Source organism: Sus scrofa, chromosome 6 (assembly GCF_054392235.1).
Source record: "Sus scrofa isolate SSC_HxYL_T2T_F1_AM1 chromosome 6, Sscrofa_HxYL_maternal_Yorkshire_Landrace_v2.0, whole genome shotgun sequence".
Classification (NCBI taxonomy): domain Eukaryota; kingdom Metazoa; phylum Chordata; class Mammalia; order Artiodactyla; family Suidae; genus Sus; species Sus scrofa.
Window position 1 is genome coordinate 104,952,910 of NC_139388.1, and position 17,251 is coordinate 104,970,160.

General features: G+C 44.4%; 2 long non-coding RNA genes across 4 annotated transcripts; one reads left to right on the forward strand and one right to left on the reverse strand.

Moving 5' to 3' along the window:
• Positions 1-4,377: 4,377 nt before the first annotated feature.
• Positions 4,378-11,018, reverse strand: LOC146402726 (uncharacterized). The gene is made up of 2 exons (XR_014807619.1): positions 10,286-11,018; positions 4,378-8,931 (listed from the first exon to the last, which is right to left on the reverse strand). It is a non-coding gene; the product is annotated as an uncharacterized LOC146402726 (long non-coding RNA).
• An 84-nt stretch (positions 11,019-11,102) lies between these two features.
• On the forward strand, positions 11,103-15,901 carry LOC146402727 (uncharacterized). Of its 3 annotated transcripts, XR_014807621.1 has the most exons (5): positions 11,281-11,459; positions 11,862-11,952; positions 14,127-14,223; positions 14,524-14,703; positions 15,395-15,901. It is a non-coding gene; the product is annotated as an uncharacterized LOC146402727 (long non-coding RNA). The 3 variants fall into 3 exon arrangements; XR_014807622.1 differs by lacking the exons at positions 11,281-11,459; positions 11,862-11,952 and adding an exon at positions 11,103-11,172; XR_014807620.1 differs by lacking the exon at positions 11,862-11,952 and having other exon boundaries at positions 11,226-11,459.
• The last annotated feature ends 1,350 nt before the right edge of the window (positions 15,902-17,251 follow it).

Below are 17,251 nucleotides of genomic sequence, written 5' to 3' on the forward strand. Positions count from 1 at the left end.
TGGATCCGGAAAGTAGCATTTGCCGTCTCAGCAGCGACAATGCATGGGGACGCCCTCACTGTGACTTTCTGCTCACCATGTGCAGCGGGAGGTGACAGCCCAGGCATTCCAGACCCTTGTCCTCATGTTGGGGGGGAGAAGATCCAAACCAGGACAGAGAACAGGTTGTAGGGCTGCCGCGTGCTTTGTGCCCCTCTCCCCCCTCCTCCTTCTTCCCGCTACCACTTCCTACTTATTAATGAAGCTAAAACACAGTTTGGGCCTTTCATGGTTATAACTGGAAGGCCACTCCAGCTCTAGAAGATCCCCTCCAGGGAGCATCCAGCTCTCTCCCCTTTGGCCGTTCGAGTACAAGTAGAGCCAGCCTGATTTAGATGTCTGCCTGCGATGGGGATGAGCCTGGCTCCTGTCCTGTGAAGACACCCAGCTGTGACTCACCGGTGGGGCCACAGGCTGGCTTCTTCACCTCCCTCAGCAAGGCAGGATTTGGGTCTTAAGAGTGAGGCCGCCAAATAAAGAGCAGGACGCCAAGTTAAACTTGAATTTCAGGTAAACCATGAGCATGTTTTTTTGTTTGTTTGTCTTTTTGCTATTTCTTTGGGCCGCTCCCGCGGCATATGGAGGTTCCCAGGCTAGGGGTCTAATCGGAGCCGTAGCCACCAGCCTAGCCAGAGCCACAGCAACGCAGGATCCGAGCCGCGTCTGCAACCTACACCACAGCTCACAGCAACGCTGGATCATTAACCCACTGAGCAGGGGCAGGGACCGAACCCGCAACCTCATGGTTCCTAGTCGGATTCGTTAACCACTGCGCCACGATGGGAACTCCCCATGAGCATGTTTTTAACTATGGCATGGCATCCTGTATTTTCTATTTGGTAAATCTGGTAACCCCACTTTTCAGGCCCCAAGGGCCTAAAAAAATTCATACCCCTTCCATCACTATCAAATAATTCAACATATTACAAAAATCTACATTTCAAAAGAGATGCAACACAATTCATTGACGATCCTATTTTTTCCCATGATGCTTTAATGGAAACATCAGATTTTTTCAAAACCTATTTTTGGTGGCCCAGGCATTTGCTTAGTTTGCCTATTAATCCATCACTGTTTTCTTAATTGTGGTAAAATAGATAACACAAAACTTAGCATTTTTAAGTGTACACTTCTCTGGTATCAGGTGCGTTCACACTATTATGCAACCATCACCGCCATTAAGCTCCAAGACTCAATTAATCTTGCAAAACAAACCCTATTCCCAATAAACATTAATTCCCAACTCCCCTCTCTGCCCAGCTCCTGGCAACTGCCATTCTACTTTTTGTCTGTATGAGTTTGATTAGTCTAGTTGCCTCCTATAAGTGGGATCATTTGGTATTTGTCCTTCTATGATGGGCTTATTTCACTCAGCATAATGCCCTGTGGGATCATCCTTGATGTAGCATTTATGAGAGTTTCCTTCTTTTTTAAGGCTGAGTAATATTCCATTGTGTGTATATACAACAATTTTGTTTATTCGTTCATCCATCAGTGGGCACTGGGGTTGCTTTTGCCTTTTAGCTCTTGTGAATAATGCTGCTATGAATATGGGTATACTAATATTTCTTCAAGTCCTTACTTTCAATATTTGGGAGTATATACCCAGAAGTAGGATTACCGGATGATATGGTATGTTATTTTTAATTTTTTTTGAGGAACCACCATGCTTTTTGTTGAGCCCCAGTTTTCCCTCTGTAAAGTAGAATTCTGATACAAGCCAGCAAATGGTATGTATTTAGGAAATATTATTACAATTGACTCAAAAAAGAAAGAGAACACCCAGATAAGCCAATAACACTGAGGTGTGAAGTTTAATCCTCAGTCACAACTGACAGCAAAAAAGTCCACCAACCAGTTGGTTTAAAGACAAACTTTATTAAATATCAGCAACAAGGAAAAGAAAACTAGCACAGCTGATATGACCTTTATGAGGCCTGATTTATGTAATAGATTACTGATTTTCCCATACTGTCTGTCTGTACAATCATCTCTAAAATGAAGCATTATAATTAGGAATGATATGCACACATAGCTTAATATGGAACAACCATATATCAATACTGGCTTATGAATTAAATGCCAATTTAGTGTCCAAACCAGAAATTGAGATGAAAATAGATAAAACGCTCTGTTAGAATTGCTGGGGCAGAAGGTATACCTAAATTGTGATGCCATGAGAAAGACAGGTCTGGGAAGGTTTAAAGATGTGGCCGAAACTAGGCTTTGCAGAATGCTCAGTTCCTGTTGTGGCTCAGTGGTACAAACCCAACTAGTATCCATGAGGATGTGGGTTCCATCCCTGGACTCGTTCAGGGGGCTAAGGAACCAATGTTGCCTTAGGCTGGCAACTGCAGCTCTGATTCAACCCCTAGCCCGGGAACCTCTATATGCCTCGGGTATGGCCCTTAAGAAAAAAAAAAAAAAAAAAAAAAAAGAATGCTCAGTAGCAGCATTTGTGGGCTGCAAACAATTTTACAAAGTGCTTTCTTACGCACAGTGGTGTTTGGGCCTGGAAAAAGGGGTGTGGGAGCATGACACATGGGTCTAAGCCACACAGCTGAAAGAAAGGGGACTGCTATGAATAATGTGGGGGCAGGTGGAGGGATAACTGAGTGGATGGGACCTCATCATGCAGAGTCCAAAAGTCAAGCAGGTAGGAAGGTAGCAGGTAGGGAGAATACTGTGTTTCCTGAAGTATCAGGGCTTTCTGAGGCTTCTGATGAAATGGTGCATTTACGATCATATGCTAGCTGGAGAGTCAGCCTGTTGATCTAGACTGATTGAGAGGTGACTGACACCAGGGCTGTGCTAAAGAACACAAGAGTTGTATAGGAAAGTTAGAGGCTCCAACAATATGTTGTTAGCTTTAGGTGGTAAAATGTGATGAGGCTCAGCCGGGAGCTTAGACAAGGAAAATGGTGGTTCCACAGACAGGAGGTAAACTGAGAAAAATTATGAACTTAAGCATTGAATGCATTGCATTTGAGAGGATAGTGAGAATATTTGAAGGGAGGCATCTTGGCTGGCTGGCTGGACTAAGGACTGGCCTGTGACCCTCCTCACAATTGCAAGCTTGGTTACGTGCACATTAGCCTCAGAATCACATGTTCCTCATAGCACAGTATCTTCAGTGGGGTTCCAAGTGTCTAAAAGAAGGTGACAGTCATTATTTAAAAAAAAAAAAAAAAGGAAAAAACAATAGCCAAGACATGGAAACAACCTAAATGTCCATTGACAGATGATTGGATTAAGAAGATGTGGTGTATAGATACACAATGGAATACTACTTAGCCATAAAAAAGCAACATGGATGGAACTAGAGACTCTCATACTAAGTGAAGTAAGTCAGAAAGAGAAAGACAAATACCATATGATATCACTTATATCTGGAATCTAATATACAGCACAAATGAAACTTTCCACAGAAAAGAAACTCATGGATATGGAGAACAGACTCGTGGTTGCCAAGGGAGAGGGTGAGGGAGTGGGATGGACTGGGAATCTGGGGTTAATAGATGCAAACTATTGCCTTTGGAATGGATAAGCAGTGAGATCCTGCTGTCTAGCACTGGGAACTATATCTAGTCACTTGTGATTGAGCATGATAATGTGAAAGAAAAGAATGTATACATGTATGTGTAGCTGGGTCACCTTGCTATACAATAGAAAATTGACAGAACACTGTAAACCAGCTATAATGGAAAAAATAAGTCATTATAAAAAAATAAAAGAAAGTGACAGCCCGAGTAGAAAGTATCAGGTCTTTTTCTTAGCTTGGACTGCGTTGAAAAGCAGAGTAAATGTGTGTATGTCCAGCATCTTGTGTTAACTGATTTTTGTTGGATGTATTTTGGAGCCTTAAGATTTCTCTATCAGAACAGACTTGTGGTTGCCAGTGGGGAGGAGGGTTGGGGAGGGATGGATTGGGAGTATGGGATCAGCAGCTGCTAACTACTACATATAGAAAGGATAAACAACAAGGTTCTACTGTATAGCAAAGGGGACTATATTCAATATCCTATAATAAACCAAAATAAAACAGAATATGAAAATGAATATACAGGTATAAATGACTCTCTTTGCTGTATAGCAGAAATTAGCACAACACTATAAATCAACCACACTTCAATAAAATACATTTAAAATGATTTCTTTATCAAATTAAAATTTCACATAATTTCCAAAATGCCAAAAGTATCACATAAACTGGAAGTCTGTATAGTTTATGTCTCTGTTGTAATGTGTGCAGTTACATTTTAATCTTTCAATATCATTTATGTCTTCCTGGACAGCCTAGTGCAGCACTGACTACTCTGGTTAGGGATCTATCATTGCTTTTTCTTTTTTTTTAATGTATTGAGGTACAGTTGAAGTACAATATTATATGCTTCAAGTGTATAACATAGTGGTTCACAATTTTTAAAGGTTATACTCCATTTAGAGTAATTACAAAATATTAGCTATACTCCCTGCACTGTGAAATATATCTTTTTATTTTAATTATTTTATACCTAGGAGTTTGTACCTCTTAACTCCCCTAACTCTATTTTGCCCCTCCTGCTTTCCTCTCCCCACTGGCAACCACTACTTCATTCTATCTGTGACTGTTTCTTTTTTGTAATATTCACTAGTTGGTTTTATTTTTTTAAGATTCCACACATAAGTGTGATCAAACAGTATTTGTCTTTTGTCAATTATTTCACTAAGCATACTACTTTCCATTTCCACTTATATTGTTGCAAAATGACAAAATTGCATTATTTTTAATGACTAAATAGTATTCCAGGGTGTGTGTGTGTGAGAGAGAGAATGTGTGTGTATGTCTCACATCTTCTTTATCCATCTGTCTGTTGATGGACACTTATGTTGCTTCCATATCTTGGATATTGTAAATAATGCTGCTACATCGTTGTACGGCAACGCTACAGTGGAATGAGTGCATCTTTCCAAATTAGTAGGGTTTTTTTAATGGCTCTTATTTATGCTCGGTTTTCCCCTCAAATCATATGTACTCCTCAATGATCTGTTAATTGGTTCCTAGATCCTGGAAGGTCTATATTGTGTTGGCTAGTTCTTGGGCATTTATCCTAGAGCTAACATAATTAGAACCTATGGGAGATTATTAGTAGATAATTGTTGAGTTGAATTTATCATTTTTTTGAGTTTATGATTTTTTTTTCTAAAAATACTTCAGCAGTGTAGTCCTTTCTATGAATTTTAAAAGTTCTTTGCCAATGTAATTCCTCCGAGCCGTTTAATAAGCATAAAACAAACGGCAGGATAAGCCTCTTTTGCCAGATACTCCCAAGAGAAGTTCTATAGGCTTAATGATTTTCATAATATGCAAAGAAATTCCAGCTTAGTATATTCTAAAACTATCAAGATTTTTTTCAAAAGGTGACAATGACATAGCTCATGTTCCTTTCAAACTCTCTCAGAGTCCAGCAATGGGACCCATGAAGCTGTCTGAAACAGGGACCTGGAGGAGAACACAATGGAAATTATTTTTCTCTCTCTGAGTAACACAATTTAAATACAGTGTTTTCTTCTCAGAGTATATGCAGTGTGTAATAAAGTGTTAAATCACAAACTCCAGCTTGGATATTGAAAAGCTGTGGTCTCTGTTTACATAATTAGAAGAATTTGATAGCTATGAAAGAGTAAAGTTTATGGCAGTTTGGTTTAGCAAGAACCATTTGTAAGCATCAAGCATTTCATCAATAATTTAATTTTTAGAATGTGTTCAAAATCCAATTGTGCTTGTCCGTTGTGAATTTAAAAATAGTAACAGCTTTGATAAACTTGGAAAAGCACCGAGTTGTGTCCTCATAGGTGGTCAGGAGAGAACAATGAGGGAAAGACCATCAGTCAAGAGAGCAGGTGGGCGCTTGTAAGGAACAGACACGCCAGAGGTTACATTTGGGCCTTTGCAACTAGACTAAAAAGGCAAGCAGGATGGAAGTGTGGCTAGGAAGTTAGTGATTCTGATTAATACTGTGTGATTGTAATTCTGTACCCTTGAGGTTTGATTACATTCACCATGGAGTTTAAAAAAAAAAAATGAGTGAGAAGGGCAAAAGAAAAATAAAATCATCTGTCAGGATAAACTCATTAAGCCTGGCTGGAAAAAAAGTGTTCAAGACTCTGGAAATCTTTAAATCTTTCAGGTGAGATCAGAAATGAACTGAAGGAAGCATTTCTTAGTAGGCTAACCTAAAAGAGAACATTTTTTTCCTCCTTTCATTGTAATACTGCAATTGAGTAGGGTGGGGGAATAAAGAAGAGGAATCTTAAATTGATGAAGTGACTAGACAAATCAATGGATTATTGCTGATTCCTCTAGCCATTCTCAAAGTCAAGTGAAAGGTATGCACGTGTGTATGTTTTCTAATTGATATCACCCACAGAAAATAGACAGAATTTATGGTCTGAACATAACCGAATAGATTTCTTACTAAAACACAAAACATCAACAATCCTTCAGTGACTTATATAAGACCATACATAAGAGGACGCTGTGCAAAAATATTTTGACATACATACAAGCAGGAAAATAGGACCAATTTTCAAGGGGAAAAAATGCCAACCTCAAAACGGAATTATCAGACAAGGACCTTAAAGTGTTGATTATATCTATGCTACATAAGGTCAGGGTAAACACATTTGAAATGAATGCAATGATACAAATTCTCAACAGAAAAACAGAAAATAGAAAAAGGAACCAATTAAAAATTACTGAACTGAAAAAATATAATATCTAAAGTGAACAAAATCAACTAGATCGACTCAATATCAAAATGTAGATGATAAGGGAAGGGGTCAGTAAACTTGAAGATAGAACAATAAAAGTTACCCGACACACCAAATAGAGAGATAAAAGATTGAGGAAAAAACAAAACAAACAAACAAACAAAAAAAACTCCAGAGTTTCAGGTAGATAACTGCTAAATATCTAACACAGTAAAACTGGAATCCCATGGGGAAAGGAGAGAAATTGGAAAAATATATTTTTCACCAAGCGTAGCCAAAAAAACCTCCCAAATTTAGCGAAAGACATAAATGTACTGATTCAAGTCACTCAGCAAACTCCACACAGAAAAATTTCAAAGTCAGCAATGAATGCCTCAACAAATAATTAAACCTCTAAAATCCAAAAATAATGAAAGAATCACTGAAAGCAGCCAGGGGATAAAAAGCACAAATTACATACAGGGAAACAATGATTCTAATATCCATGAATTTCCCAGGAGAAACGTAGAAGGCCAGAAGACAGCAGAACTACAGCTTTAAAATACAAAAAGAGGAAGTTCCTGTCGTGGTGCAGTGGAAACGAATCCGACTAGGAACCATGAGGTGGCAGGATTGATCCCTGGCCTCACTCAGTGGGTGAAGGATCCGGCGTTGCTGTGAGCTGTGGTGTAGGTCGCAGACGTGGCTTGGATCTGGCATTGCTGTGGCTCTGGCATAGGCTGGCAGCTGTAGCTCCAATGGGACCCCTAGCTTGGGAACCTCCATAGGCCGCTGGTGGGGCCCTGAAAAGACAAAAAATAAAATAAAATACAAAAGAAAAGAGCTTGCCAACCCAAAATTCTACATCCAGTGAAAATATGAAAATATCTTTCAGGGATAAAAGTAAAATGAAGACATTCTCAGATGAAAGAAAACAAAGATAATTCATCAAGAGCAGTCCTGCTCTTGTATCCAGAACACACAAAGAGCTCTTTCAACTCAAAAATAGTACAAACAACTCAATTAAAATGAGCAAAAGACATGAACTGATATTTCACAAGAAATATGGCCAAAATGCAGAATAAAAGATGCTCACCATCAGTAGTCATTAAGAAAGTGCAAATAAATTAAAACCACAATGAGAGCCAACTCTATACCATCTAAAATGAAGAGAGGTGTTGGCAGGGACGTTTCACAGCTGGAACTCTTCTACACTGCTGGTGGGGAGGTACTGTGGTACAACTGGAAACCAGTTCGGTGATTTCTTTAAAAAGTTAAATATCGGAGTTCCCGTCATGGCTCAGTGGTTAACAAATCCGACTAGGAACCATGAGGTTGCAGGTTCGATCCCTGGCCTGCTCAGTGGCTTAAGGATCCAGTGTTGCTGTGAGCTGTGGTGTAGGTCACAGACGTGGTTTGGATCCTGTGTTGCTGTGGTTGTGCCATAGGCTGGCAGCTATAGCTCTGATTCGACCCCTAGGCTGGGAACCACCATATGCCCCAGATGTGGCCCTAAAAAAAAAAAAAAAAAAAAAGCAAAAAAAACCCCAAAACCCCCCAAAAAGTTAAATATACTTATACCATATTCCATTCTATTCTATGGAACCTGCACCTCTGCAGGGACCAGGGCCACTGCAGTGGGATTCTTAGGCCACTGTGCCACAGCAGAAACTCCTAGTTCGTGTCTATTTCCATTCATTTAATAAATAAATACAGAGAAATCACTATATAAGAGGCACTATTCTGGGGATAGGACAGTGAATGAAACAGACCAAGTCAGGCTCTCCTGACTTCATCTGTCCTACCACACTGGTGTCCATCTCTTTTAGCTCGAAGGGGCTGTTTGCACAATGCTCAGTGGTACTCACTTCTGTGATGTGTCGTGCCCCGACAGAAGTCACCAAAAAATGTGGATTAAAACCACTAATGTTAGAAATAGGAAGAAAGAAAAATGGCGCTCTTTTTAGGAGATATTTTCCCCCTTTTCAACTGAATTCTAAAGACAGTGTCCTGAACTGCGTTGAGTGATGGACCTTACTTAGCATTTCCATTTGTGCTGCAGTCGTCCTTCCATCTGCTTCACGTTTGGGTGCAGCGGGAGTGGCTGTGGAAGGAAGTCTGCAGGGCTGCAGCTCAACAAAAGCTCAGGACCTGTCAAACCTGTCAAAGGGATATTAAAATAAGGCTATGAAGTGTATAAATGATAACTGGCCATGCAAACAAAACACTGCTTTGTTAAAAGCAAATTAGTAGGAGTTCCCATCATGGTGCAGTGGAAACAAATCCGACTAGGAACCATGAGGTTGCAGATTTGATCCCTGGCCTCGCTCGGTGGGTTAAGGATCCAGCGTTGCTGTGAGCTGTGATGTAGGTCACAAATGCGGCTAGGATCCTGGGACTGTGGTGTAGGCCGGCATCTCTAGCTCCGATTAGACCCCTAGCCTGGGAATCTCCGTATGCCATGGGAGCGATCGAAGAAATAGCAAAAAAAGACAAAAAAAAAAAAAAATTGTCACCTGTTTTACCCAGGCCTCCATCTCATTCTCATTGCTTCTAGTTTCTCCCACCCACGGAATGGTTGGCCAAAAACGACTCTTCTTTCAACTTTTCCCTTACCCCGTTCACTCTCCGCTACACCAGCACAAGCAAACTCCCATCCTAACTTGCTTAGGTGATGTCCATCCCACACCCCCACCCCTCTTTCCTCTGGGCCATCAGCAGCACTTTCCACCTGGCCAGCCTTCATCTTTCCGGTCTTGGATTGAGACATTTACAGAAGTGAACTAATTTGCACTTACTTATATAGCTGGTAGGTAGCAGAGGGAAACGCGAATAGAGGTTTTTCTACCTGTATACCTCTCCTCACTCCCTTGCTCTTAATTACCACACTAAGTATGATTATAGTGATTCAGGAAGATTATAAAGTAATGAAGTGGATTTTTCTGTGTGGCTTGTTAAAAATATAGATACTGCATACATCATGTAAACGAGACTATGCAGTTTTTATGCCTGATTAGATGGGTTTTTTCAGGTGTGTGTTAGTCTATGTTCTGCAAAGACACTTCCAGTTTCATGTGCTTTTAGATACTACAGTCAAGAATGGCACATTTTATACCTAAAGATTCCTAGCCACAAACGAAATGTTTTCTGGCCATTGAGCAGCAACTAGAAAATGTGTTTGTATCACATTTACTATAGGATGCAAATAAAATATAAGAGAACTTAGCTCCTGGATAGACAATAAAGGATTACTTGCAGCTGTAAGTAACTTTATGAGGAAACCTTTCAGAAGGGAGGATAGCAAAGAAACGTGTTTTCATTCTTCAGTAAGAGTAATGTGAGCTGCAAGCAAAGGCATTCAGGCTGGAGGCGTTGGGGTGGGAGACGGTTCTTAAAGGCTGTCAGGCAGGAGGAAGAGATGGCCCAGAGGTTCTGAGATGGGAGAGGGGAGGAGCAGGTCCTGGAAACGTGCACTTTGGGGGCAGTCTCCACGCCCACCTCCCTTTCTCCTTACCTCAATCGAGGGTCCCTGCCCGGTTCACTGTCTCTAGAGATGTCACCAGGAAAGGCCAAGATGTGACTCTAACCTCCTGGGGGCTCTTTCTCCACTCAGCAGCAATCAGGGTCCATCCAGGACAGCCTCTGGTGACTCCCCTGCCCCCAGGGCACTGGCCGGTTCACACCCAGCCTGCAGCTCCCACCTTCACACTGGGTACTTCCAGGTGCTTTTAACCCTGGAGCGCCCTCCACCCAGGCCTGGTTCCCTGACCTCCCCTCAAAGCCTCCTGCCTCGGGCAGGGCTGCCTCCAGCATCTGAAGCATCGCGAAGCCTCGCCCAGTCTGGGTCTCAGCACTGCATGATTCCCAGTCCTTGTCACGTGGGGACGTGGGCGAACAAATGGGAAGAGGAACATGGTGGGCACGGGGGCGGGGTGGCCGGGATGAGGTTCCCCTCTGACCAGGGCCCCCCTCGGACGAGTTGCTACCGGCCACGGGCCTCTGGGGGTCACAGGGGCCTCCGTTTCTCGTGACGGAACACTGAGCACCCGCCAGGTGGGCAGTTTCCCTGTTCTCTCTGCCCGTCCCTTCCCTCAAACTGACAAGAAGGGAAAACACTGGGCTAAGTGCGTCTGAGCTGCGTCCTCCTCCTGGGTTCAACGTAATGAAGCGCTTGCAATGCCCTAAGACAGGCGAGTCTGGCCGGCCAGCGCTGCAGGGATGTGGAGCAAGAGGCTGAGGGCGCGGCTGAGCTGGGGGCGGGGCTTAGCTGCGGCGTCAGGGGGCGTGGCCCGAGAACCCTGGAAGGAGGGGCGGGGCTGAGGACAGTCTGGCGGTGGGCGTGGCGGCGGGTGGTGGGCGGAGTCGACCTGCAGAGGAGGACAGCTGTGAGGGGGCCCAGAGGTGAGAGTCAGGCTTTTTATGACTTTGGTAGGGTGGTTGGTGGCCGTTGGTGTGGCAGTTAGGTTTGGTCACGTGGTGTGGTCTCGACGCTGGGGGCGCGGGTCAATCCTATCCAGACTGCCCAGCTCTGTAGAAAGCACAATCCCACGGCCACCCCAGGCTGCCACGAGCATCTGCTCTAAGAGCCCAGGGCCCTGCGAGGCCTGAGAGGTGGGGGAAGAAGCTGGGAGCTGTGATTGGTCACCTAAAGATGCTCAGAGGTTAAGGGCTCTCTCAGGAGCCAGCAGGTATTCCCAGTGAAGTGGGGCATCCTGATTTCATGATGTTTCTTTCAGTAAATTGGAGAGCAGCACAGAATTACTCTGTTTATCCAGCGTGGACTTGGGGCGGGAAGCCCCTCAAGAGGGGAAGGGAGTGTGTGCTGTTAGTGAGGCAGCCAGTGAATGGGCCCAGCTCATCTGGGACAGTTGATGGGAGCCCCGTGGTGGTATCCTCCAACCTGAGGTCCTCTGGACCCAGGAAGGGGAGAGATGCTGCCAGCAGCAAAAGGAAGCCCTGTTTGTGATCTTCAAATGAGGGCAGTTGAGGCTGGTGGGGGTCCTGGGTTGGCCTGTGGGTTCAGGGGGTTTAGGGGGCAGGCCCTTCTGGACCAGAGGCTTTCATCTGCCTTTTTTATTCTCTTGCTTCAGGGAGCATGGCCAGGCCCAAGAGATGGAACTGTGCTGTCTGAAGCAAGAGAATAAAAAGACTACAAGGAGGCCAGTTTAGACCTGATTGAAGGTAAGCATGCAGCTGCCAGAACAATGGTGAACTCCCATTCCTGGCACTGGGCCACCATCTGCCAGGAAGACAGAGCTTGATGGTGGAAATCATGGGGCTTTGGAAATGAGACGTTTCCCTGCTTGAGGTTCTGAGTTGGCCATTTAATTTTCCGAGCCTGTGCTTCCTCTTTCCTAAAACATAGATAAGAACATGCAGCTGTTCCCCCTCATTGCGGGTCCTCCTTGTGTTTTTCAATCAGAAAAGATTGCCAGGTGCCATCAAGTGTGACCTCCTAAGAGAGCAGTGTCCTCCTGGGGATCAGCAGCCCCAAAGTGGATGCTGTTGGCTTAGAGACTGTAAATGGCAAGGTGGGTGCTTAAACTCAGTGGGGTCCCCTGGTCCCATCCCAGTGTCAGAGACAGAGCAGTGGAGAAACAGTAGAAATGCCTCCTGCCACCGCCCAGTCACTCACTGATGGAGTGGGAAGGTCTTGTCACTGAGCTGATAACATGATCCCTGACAGTTCGGAGGCAGTGTCCTTCCCCTGCTCCCAGCCCAGGCACCCACTCGGGGGACGTGGAAGGAGAATCTCAAGTCACATGTCAGCTGCGTGTCAGAAACACACATCTGTCTGCAGAGGAAGGTGGGGCACCAAAGACAGGTGGGCACAACTGCAGCCCGTGTTTAGGACCCCAAGCTCCTGAGTGCCCTGTGGGCCGGGCATCAAACCCGTGAAGTCTCCAGACACTGAAGTTACCCTTTATTTTTCTAAAATAGAAGCTGCATCTTTCCCTTTGAGTTGAACAGGATTGAACTGTAAGACCTGCCCTTCATCTAATAGCATCTGGGGCTTTCATTGTTACAGCTGCTCACAAAGCCTCTTGTGAAAAATACATTGCAAATGTTTTTTCCCCTTTAGCCTTTCCAGAAACAGGGTAGAATGATTTGCCTTTAGATTTCCCAGCCTCATATCAGAGACTCTGAAGTCGGCCAGACCTAAGTTTCCCTTTCTTTTTTTTTTTTCCCCTCCCAAAGCTTATCAGCTTTTTTAAAAGGATGTAAATTAATAACAGCATGGGAAGTAATTTATATGGCTATTCCCTTTCTGGAAACAAATAGAACATGACTGGAGCATTATAGCACCACACAGACAGAATGTGCATGAAAGAGAAGATATGTCTAATTTAGTACTTCTCATCCAGTGACAGTTTTGCCCCCTAGGGGACATTTGTCTGGAAATATTTTTAGTTGTCACAGCCAAGGAGGAAGGGGAAGGGCTCCTGGCATCTAGGGGCAGAGGTCAAGGGTGGCACTAACATCCTGCCATGCCGAGAAGAGCCCCCTCGACAAAGAACTATCTGGCCCCAAATACATTAGTTTCTGGCTGAGAAAACAGGACTTAGTTACAACTTCTTCTAAGGTAATATTTTTGTAGATTTACTTCTAGAAATTTCTCACCCCTGATATTTTGGTCTTGGGGTTTCCCTGTTCCATGTTTTTACCAAAATCAAGAAAACTTCCAGTTTTGTAAATTAAGTATATTTGTCAACTCTACAATTTTAAAAAATTCAAAAGATATGTAGATCTACCGATTTGAACATACATGCTCATACTCATACTTTAGAAGCTTTTAGAGGAGTAGATTTTTGTGTATGTGTCTTTTTAGGGCTGTACCGGTGGCATATGCAGGTTCCCAAGCCCAGGGGTCAAATTGGAGCTGTAGCCGCCAGCCTACACCACAGCCACAGCAATGGGGGATCTGAGCCATGTCTGTGACCTACACCACAGCTCATGGCAACTCGGGATCCTTAACCCACTGGGCAAGGCCAGGAATCAAACCCAAGTCTTTATGGACACTAGTCAGTTTCATGAGTCACTACGGGGACTCCTAAAGGACTAGATTTTTAACATCAATCTTAATTTTCAGGGGAGACTTCTGCTGAAAAAAAACATTTCTTAGGGCACCACACACACTTTTAAATCAAGAAGGAAGGACACGACGTATGTTGGTCGTCAAGGCTCTTGATGTGGGGGACCAGCTTCATGCTGGCCTTAGCGTCACTCTCATGAATTTCATGATCGCATTAGCCCCTCAAGGACCTTCAAGAGTTCCCCATCCACCCAAGAGCTCCTCCAGGAGGGCTGGAGTCTGGGGACCGCCTTCTTCCCAAGGTGCCTTTCTCTATCTACAGACCAACATGCTGGGGTGACCATGTCCTTGTTCTGAGGTCAAGTCCAAGTGGTGACCGGGACCTTCAGTTCTCTGTGTGTGGATTTGACTGACCTCAGGTAACTGTCCTTGGGTGACCTCACTGGCAGTTTTTTCGGAACTGGTGATAAGCTTGGCATAGCTGACACAGGCTGGAAAGGATTCCTATAGGAAAGGTAAGAGTGGATGGCATTTCTCCAGGTGGAAGAGTTAACCTGCCCTTTTGCAGGCAGGCACATCATTTCCTCTCCAGACGACTACTCCTGCGTCTGGTGGGGAGTGCTCTGTCGTCTAGGGTTGGGGTTTCTGGGAATATCATGGGCACTGTGTCTCCTGATGTGTCTCCCTTGGCTGATTGATTTTTGTCGTTTCATCTTGAGGACGTGTGACTCACGGAAGGAAGGTGGACAGGCTACGTTCCCCACCGGAGGAGGCAGCAGCCACGCCCCCTCAGTGGAGGAATTTGGGGACAGTCCAGCTTGAAGACCGTGGGCCACGTGGATGCATGTGGCCTGCTGGTCCGGCTGTCACGGGTCCACCATGGGATCTGCTCTGACCAGGTGAGCACAGGGCCATCCCTGCCAGTTCCAGGGTGGGCCGCAGGCATCCCTGCCTTGCTGGACTTGGCAATGCCATCCTCTCCCAGTTAAAGGCCAGGGCTTGGCCAGCAGCTCTTCCTAAGCTGAGATGGAGGAAAACACAAAACAGGAAGACTCCTTTTTTTCCCCTATTTTTAGGCCTTATTTTAAAAAGCATGAATGCTGATTTTTATCAGGGAAACGTTTTTGAGAAATTCTCGGCAGCTCAAGCTCACCTGCTTTCCTGACTGCTGTCCTGCCGACTGAGAGCAGTTTTCTCCGGAGACCAGGTGGAACACTGAGTCACTCTGCAGGGATGTGCTTTTGCTATTATTTTCCGGTGGTTGTAAGACACCTGTCAAGTGACATTACCCACCTAGGCAGTATCTCAAGCATTGTACTTGTAGCAATAGCCTAACCCCTCTCTGGGCATCAAATACAAATTTCATCTCTAACGCCTCTGTCATCGCAGTCAGACCAGAGAAGCGTTCTTTCTGTCTCTTGCTCCATTCCCACTTTAAATTGTTGAAGCCTGGCTTGGGACGTCCGTCTTAAAGAAGTTCAGGGTTGTGACTTCAGATCATTAAGTGTCCCGGAGTGGCACATTCATCTGGAGCCACAGGGAAAGCTGAAGGAAATAAAACCTCTTCTCTTTCCCCATATGTTCCTACAGGCTGAGTGTCCAAGGATCCTGAAAGCATTGCACCATCATTTCTGCTGTCACTACTGTCCAGTGTTAGCCGTGATGGGGCTGCTGGGGTCCCTACAACCACAGCAGAACCTGCTGAGGAGACATGGAGGCAATGTGCCCCCCTTCAAACCAACCCTGAAGTCATTGGTGGGTAGAACCTTAGACCCTCAGGACTCCCGGGAAGGAGCCCATGAAAAAGCACGTGAAGGTTCAGTCTCTCTCCAGAAACTATTCCAGTGGAAATCATCACTTTGCAGAGGAGATGTCCTTGATTGTCCTTCTGGACAGTGTCAGGGTCGCCCTGCCTGGTGCTGTTCTCCAGGCAATGGCATTGGCCGCATCCCCAGGTCCAGTCATGGGGAATCCAGGGCACAGCCCCCATGTTTCAGAGCCCAAGCACAGAGCCCAGGCCTAAGTGTGAGGTTGGGTTTTTTTAACAGCTTTACTGAGGTGTAACTGACATGCAATAAACTTGTCATCACATTTTAAGAGTTGTGGTTGACGACTTTTAGGGTATATATCCATCCCTGTATCCATCTCACGTCAGGGCAAATGACCGTCTCCATCACCCCCAAAACCTCCCTGGTGCCCCTTTGCAGCCCCTCCCTCCCAACCTTCCCTGGAACACTTCACAAGGTTGCAACGTTGAAGACAAAATAGGAAAGCTGCTCTAACCCCTTCAACAAGTCTGGTATAAACTTAGCTCCAAAGCAAGGTAAGAGAATTGTAAGACAATTACAGGCCAATTTCATTTTTGGACCTAAATAGGAAAATTCTCAATAAAATACTAATTAGTTGAATTCACCAATTTTGTAAAAAAAAAACAAACTATGATCAATTACAATTGTACCCCAGACTCCCTTTCTTATTCTCCTGTGTGTTACATTTTTCACTAAATCTTTGTTCATTTTCCGGTTTTTCTTCCAATTTCCCTGAGGCAGTAATTTTGGTTGATACTCTCATTTTACCCTACATTACAAAGCAGGTTGGCTGTTTTCTTACAAGCTCCTGGAGGGCAAGTGTGTCCTAGAGGAAGAAAGGATGTCAGTAGGTGGCAACCACCCACATTTCAGAACGAAAGGAGCGGAGATTGAGGGACGTTGGATTCAATGACTGTTTTCTTAGGCCCTTTCATTGCTTATCAATCTCTTGAGTGGGTCCTGTGAAATAACCACTGGAGAGCCTGGTATCACTTCCCTTTGTGTCAAAGCTCCTGAAAACAAGAGCAGCCGCTTGATCTAGAGGATCTGGCCCAACAATTAGAGCTTCAATGATAAGGCATTAATTTTCTATTTGCTCAATCTATACAGCTGTATCTAACACCATTCATGGTACTTAGGAATGATAACTAAATGTTGAAGATCTATCAGCAAATATCAAGTGCTAACTTAGCACTTGAACAGTTTGTTGAGATGTAAATGGAGAAAACACTCTATTAAAATTGCTAGGATCAGGAGTTCCTGTCGCGGCTCAGTGGTTAACGAATCTGAATAGGAAACATGAGGTTGTGGGTTCGATCCCTGGCCTTGCTCAGTGGGGTGAGGATCCGGCGTTGCCGTGAGCTGTGGTGTAGGTTGCAGACGAGGCTCAGATCCAGCGTTGCTATGGCTCTGTTGTAGGCCGGCAGCTACAGCTCCGATTCCACCCCTAGCCTGGGAACCTCCATATGCTGTGGGAGCGGCCCAAGAAATGGCAAAAAGACAAAAAAAAAAAATTGCTAGGATCAAAAAACATAACGTGTACCTTCATGTGGAGTCTAACAGAAATGATTCAATAGAGCTTACAAAACAGAAACAGACTCAAAAGATTTTGAAATCAAACATGTTTCCCAAAAGGCAA